The following is a 6163-nucleotide window of genomic DNA, read 5'->3' as shown; positions in this document are numbered from 1 at the left end:
GAACCCAGCAGGAGCGATGTCAAGATGTGTGTCTGCAAAATCCTGACTGCAACATCCCAAGTGAGCTCTTAACAAGCTAGCTTAGAGACCGCACTGAGGGGAAAGGAGGAAAAAAAACAGGAACAGAGGGGAAGAGACTCTGTATGGGCATTTGATTCGGAAACTGCTCCATCTGTCTGGCCTCTGGGATTTCACCTCCTCCCAAGGAACATGTGACCTAAAAAGCTACATGCTGGAAAGAAAGCACTTTGGGCGTATTTCTAAGCCCCTATTACCACAGGAACGTCACTTTGTATGATGTTCCTGTGGCGATTAGCCCTTTGCCTTCAATACAAGGTGGTGTCAAGCCACTTCACATGGCGTAATGCTGCCTTGTAAATAAGGCCCCCTTTTGCACTACACTTAGCGGGACAGGGGCATGCAATGGGCGTTGTCGTAGGTGTTTACAAAGGTTGCATAAATAGGAGGCAGCGCCAAAATTAAGACCAGGGAAAATCTGGTCTTAACATGGCAAAACGAGAAATGGTAAATTTTTCCTAATTTTTGCTGTTTCTATGTGTGCTGCATTGTGCAGGACACATAGAAACAGCAAACTGCCATGAATTATTGTTTATGTGCAGGAAGGTGTCCCTTCTGGCACATAATCATTAAAAAAATGACGATTTGCAACTTCTATGTGTGCTGCATAATACAGCACACATAGAAATTTCAAATTGGCATTCTGGATTGTTTATGTGCGGGAACGAACATGTTCCTGCACATACACAATAGTTACCCACACAGGCACCCTTGCACCCTGGGGCAAGTGTGTCTACGTTGGCACTAGGCAGCTAGATTTAGTGCCACGCTGGGGGAAAGGCAGGAGTGAGCTGCATTCCTGTGAATATGGTGCATCCCTGCTTTTTCACAATGGCAAAGCGTAGTGTTAGCAATTTTTGCTAATGCCAAACTTTGCAATTCTGTTGTAAATATGCCCATAGATATTTAAGCAGGATATAGTCCTTTTTAATGTGTTTCTTTCTTGCCTTAGTTAAGTGAGAATGAGTGTTGAGTGAATATACAGCTGGCATTGCTTGTTGAATAGCTCAATCTAGTGTGAAAACACCTGAGGTATTTGCCAAAGTCGTTTATGCCCAAAGTCTTTTTATGCCCACAATAAAATCAATTCTAGGAATCTTGGGGGGGGAATTTACTAAGATTTTGTGCCGTGTGTGCATCACAAAAGTGATGCAAACCAATGCAAAATCTTTTTTTTACTAGTTTACTTTTGAGCGCTGAAAATACCGTAAAAGTAATGTGGAGCAGCGCATTTAGCTGCTTCACATTACTTTACGCCATGGGGGCATAACGAGGGTGGTGCATGGCCATTTCCATTTCCATTTCTGTTTTGGGGGAACAGAAAATAACAAAAAGAGCGCAAAGACAAGAACCAACCTAGTTAAAAGACTTAGCGAATAGGTGGGCTTTGAGTTTCTTCCGGAATCGAGGGTAATGAGTTAGAGATCTAAGCTCTAGAGGCAAGGAATTCCACATGACTGGGGCAAGGGTCGCGAACTTTGATCCTCCCCATTTCTTCCTCCGGAAACGGGGGACTACTAACAAAGATTGTGAGGATGATCGTAGATCCCTAGTTGGAACATACGGAACGATCTCAGAAGTGATGAAAGCCGGAGTCGCGCCCAGTCGTGCTTGAAAGGTGATAGAAGCGAGCTTAAACTGGACGTGTTCACGGACAGGGAGCCAGTGCAAGGATTTGAGAAGGGGTGTTACGTGATGAGATTTTGGGAGATTGAACACCAACCGTGCCGCCTGGTTCTGGATCAGCTGCAAGCGTTTTAGACAATATGCAGGAATACCTGCATACAGGGCGTTGCCATAATCCAGGCGGGAAATGACCATCGCCAGGATGATCAGTTTCAAGGCATCAAAAGAGAAAAAACGGGATACCTTGCGGATGGTGCGTAGTGACAAAAAGGAAGAGGACACCACAGAACTAACCTGGGAGTGAAGAGTGAGCTGGGAATTGAGTTTAATACCTAAAGTTTTGACTGAGGTAGAAGGGGCCGGGGGAGAACCTAGGGAAGGGGGCCAAAAAAGAGAAGACCAGGGACTGGAGCAACCACCCGTCAACACCAACTCGGGCTTATCTGGGTTAAGTTTCAGGTGGTTGTAATTCATCCAGTCCCGGATAAAAATCATAATGGACTGAAAGTTTGAAATGGAAGCAGAAGAAGAAGACAGGTTGAAAACAAGTTGGAGGTCATCCGCATAATTGTACACGCTGACCTCCATTTGCTGTAACGAAAAAATAAGGGGGGCGATGTAAAGGTTAAACAGAAGGGGTGAGAGGGAAGAGCCTTGGGGGACCCCGCATTGAACTTTCCGGAAGTGTGCAGAAAAATCACCCAGGCGAACCGCCTGGGTGCGGTCCCTCAGGAAGGAGGACAACCATACCAGGGCGGTACCTCCGATCCCCGCCACCCGATACGGGAGAGTAAGATGGCATGATCAACCGTGTCAAAGGCGGCTGAGAGATCGAGGAGTACTAAAGCTTGGGCCTGGTTGGTATCCGTTCCCTCCCTGAGGTTATCAAGGACCGAAATAACTACGGACTCCGTAGAGTGTGCGGGGCGGAAGCCGGCCTGGCGGGGAGCCAGAACCCCATACTCCTCCACAAACGGGCTCAAAGACTTGGTGACATGGCGTTTGAGCTCCTTAGCCAGAAATGGTAGGAGAGAGATGGGGCGGTAATTGGCGGGGACCGAGGGGTCTGCGCCAGGCTTCTTTAAAATGGGGACGATAACAGCTGCCTTCAGCGAGTTGGGTACAACTCCCTGGGAAAGAGAACTGTTAAGGAAATGAAGAGGGGGTCTGGACAAGTTGTGTAAATATGGCGAAGAATGTGGGCGGGGCAAATATCCAGTGGGGAGCCGGACTTGACCAAAGGAATAATCGAGGTCAAAAATTCCTTAGTGAAGAGGGGAAGGGCATCAAGATGCCCCTTAGGTGGGGGACACTGCGGATCAACGAAAGTCGGGGAGGGTAAGGGAATGTTGGCTTTAATAGTTGCGATCTTCTCAATAAAAAAATTATTTAGGGAGTGACAAAGGTCCTGGGAGGGGGAGGGCTTAAGAGATGTCCTGTCAGAGAATGCCAAGTTGTGGACTATCGAGAAGATTTCCCTCGGCTGATTCTCAGCTGTGAGAATTTTAGAGGAGAAATAGGTCGTTTTTGCCACCAAGATGGCCTTTTTATATTGGGCCAGGAGAGCGGTAAACTCAGATTTAAGTATGGGGCAATATTTCCTCCTCCAGGCACGCTCGGCTCGGCGCACCGCCAGTTTGGTGGTTTTAAGATCATCGCTGAACCACAAGTTGGCATCCTTCTCACGCTTTGATGTCACCCGCTTCAGCGGGGTAATGGAATCACAGCCTGAGAGGAGCCAGTGTTCGATAGCAGAGGCCTGGGAAAGAGTGGATAGACCTTGTAGGGTAGGATAGGAAGAGGTTAATAATACGGATAAATTATCCGGATCCACTCGGCTCCATGAGCGGACCCAAACATTCTTTGGGTGCGGGGGCCTAGCAGTAGAGTTGATGGGGAGGGTAAACGAAATCAAGTGATGGTCAGACCAGGTGCAGGGAAAGATGGACAGGGAGCCTACCGGGCAGTTCAGGGACCAGATCTGATCTAAGATGTGTCCTTTGACATGAGTGGGAAAATGAACGTGCGGCACAAAATTAAGAGATGAAGGGTATCTGAGAACTGTTTAGAAGATGGACATTCCGCTGGGTCTGAAGGCCAGAAGTTAAAGTCTCCCAATAATAAAATGGAAGAGTTATTAACCGTGAGTGTGGCAAGTATCTCTTGAAAATCGGAGAGGAAAAGTAAAGGTGACTGAGGAGGTCGGTAAGTGAGAAAGCAGGTAAGAGGGGGAGTGGTCGATGTAGTTCTAATGACAAGGTACTCTGTCGTGGCGATATCTGGCAAGGATAGAAGTTGGAAAGGGAGGTCGGTTCGGGTAATAACTGCCACGCCGCCCCCGGTCCTGCCGGTGGAACAGTCAGCTCGTAACGCATAGTAAGGAGCGGGGAGAGTGGCCAATAGGGTAGGGAGAGAATCATCACTAAACCAAGTCTCGGTTAGGAAAAGAAGATCAGGAGCGTGAAGATCCAACAGCACCGACAATTCGTGTGAATGGGCCACTGCTGAACGGGTATTAAGATAGTAGGCCGAGAGGGTCCTAGGAGCGCCTGAGCTGGCTTCCTCTCTGGAAAACTGGAGGGGAGTGGGGGGAACGAGTGGGCGGGGAAGCGAAGAAACAGGGGATAGATCTAGTGAAGATATGGTGGTACAAATAGAGGCGGGCAGAGGCCACGGGCCATGAAGAGAACGGAGTTGGGAAGAAGTGTAAGTGATGATTTGGGCAGAGTGACGAGCCCCTAGCCCCGGTCGGTCGCGGACGGGCGCAGACGGGCTTGCCTTAGGCGTGCCTTCGGCGCGCAATCGTCGCGCCCGCTGCGCCCGTCCGCTGCGCTTCCGGCCAATGCACATGATTTTATAGAAGCATTGAGGGCAGTGGGGGGAAGAAAGGGGGGGTGTGGCCAGCGAAGTGGGCAGGGCTAAGTCCCTCGCTGGGGATGGCGGCCGAGAGGAAGGATTCCCCGTGACAGCGTCAAAATCGGCTGTTCGGGGGTTTAGAGGTTCAAAGCCTGGCTTCAGTGCAAGTAAGTTAAAAACACAATAATTCACAGATTTAAAAAGCAATTTCAACAATTCTACAGCGCTCCCGGCTTTCCGCCTCAGGAGATTTGTTTGTGTGGCAGCGCTAGCACTCAGCGCGCCCTTTTAGCCTGGGGGCAGGGGGCGTGGCCAGCGAAGTGGGCGGGGCTAAGTCCCTCGCTGGGGATGGCGGCCGAGAGGAAGGATTCCCCGTGACAGCGTCTAAATCGGCTGTTCGGGGGTTTAGAGGTTCAAAGCCTGGCTTCAGTGCAAGTAAGTTAAAAACACAATAATTCACAGATTTAAAAAGCAATTTCAACAATTCTACAGCGCTCCCGGCTTTCCGCCTCAGGAGATTTGTTACAAACTGTTACATTACAAACTGGAACAGCATGCTCTCCCGCCTTGATTTTTCCAACTCACTGTATACCAGCCTCCCTCTGGGCCTGGTCAATCGCCTACAAATAATTCAAAATCAGGCGGCGAGATTGATTTACAGGCAGCCGAGATGGAAGTCTGCCAGAATGTTACTGGGCACTTTACATTGGCTACCTAAGGCGCAATGTATTGCGTTTAAGTCGGGATGTATAATTTTTAAGGCGTTGCATGGCACTAGCCCCAAATTTTTTAACAGCTTAATCACCAGACACGTCCCCACCTGCAACCTTCGTTCCGCCCATCTTCATCTTTTGTCTATTCCATCAATTAAATTAAAACGACTAGGCGGGCGTACGTTTGCCTATTTGGCCCCCAGGCTCAGGAACTCATTTCCACTCTCAGTCAGGAACTGCAACAGTCACTTGGGATTCAGAAAGGCCTTAAAAACCTGGCTTTTTGGACAAACGGATTAAACTGGATTCTCGCAGTTGCTAGTGTAGGAACAGCGCCAAGAGACCTACGGTGTAAGTGTGCTTGACAAATACTTTTTAACATAACATAACATAACGCCGGGACGCCTCTTCGCTGGGGCAGCTGTTTTGCGCTTTACCAAAACAATACAATACAATACAATAACATGAAGAAGACATTGAAATTTCATATACAAAAACTTTAGGGCATTCAATTTATGTATAATGCGCCATAATTAGTTAAGCAATTATACTTTAACTGTAAGGCGTCAGGTATCAAGCCACCTTGCAAACAACTCCAAGTTCAGTAGTTGGATTAAGGAAAAGGAGTTGCAACAATATAAACAAGCATTTGCAATGCAATAGGTCTCGCAGTGACCGAGTTTAAGGTACTGGCATTGTAAATGACAATGCCTTTTATTTATGTTTTTAAAACGAAAACTAAAATAAAAGGCATTGTTAGTTGCAACGTCAACAGCTCAAACTCGCATGAACGCGAGACCTATTGCACTGCAATTGCTTGTCTTTTTTGCCATTGCATGATTTTTTTCTATCAGTGAAGCCTAACCAGACATTAAAAAAACAGGTGGAAT

This window comes from Lissotriton helveticus, chromosome 1_2, assembly GCF_964261635.1.
Source record: "Lissotriton helveticus chromosome 1_2, aLisHel1.1, whole genome shotgun sequence".
Classification (NCBI taxonomy): Eukaryota; Metazoa; Chordata; class Amphibia; order Caudata; family Salamandridae; genus Lissotriton; species Lissotriton helveticus.
This window is presented reverse-complemented; position numbering follows the sequence as displayed.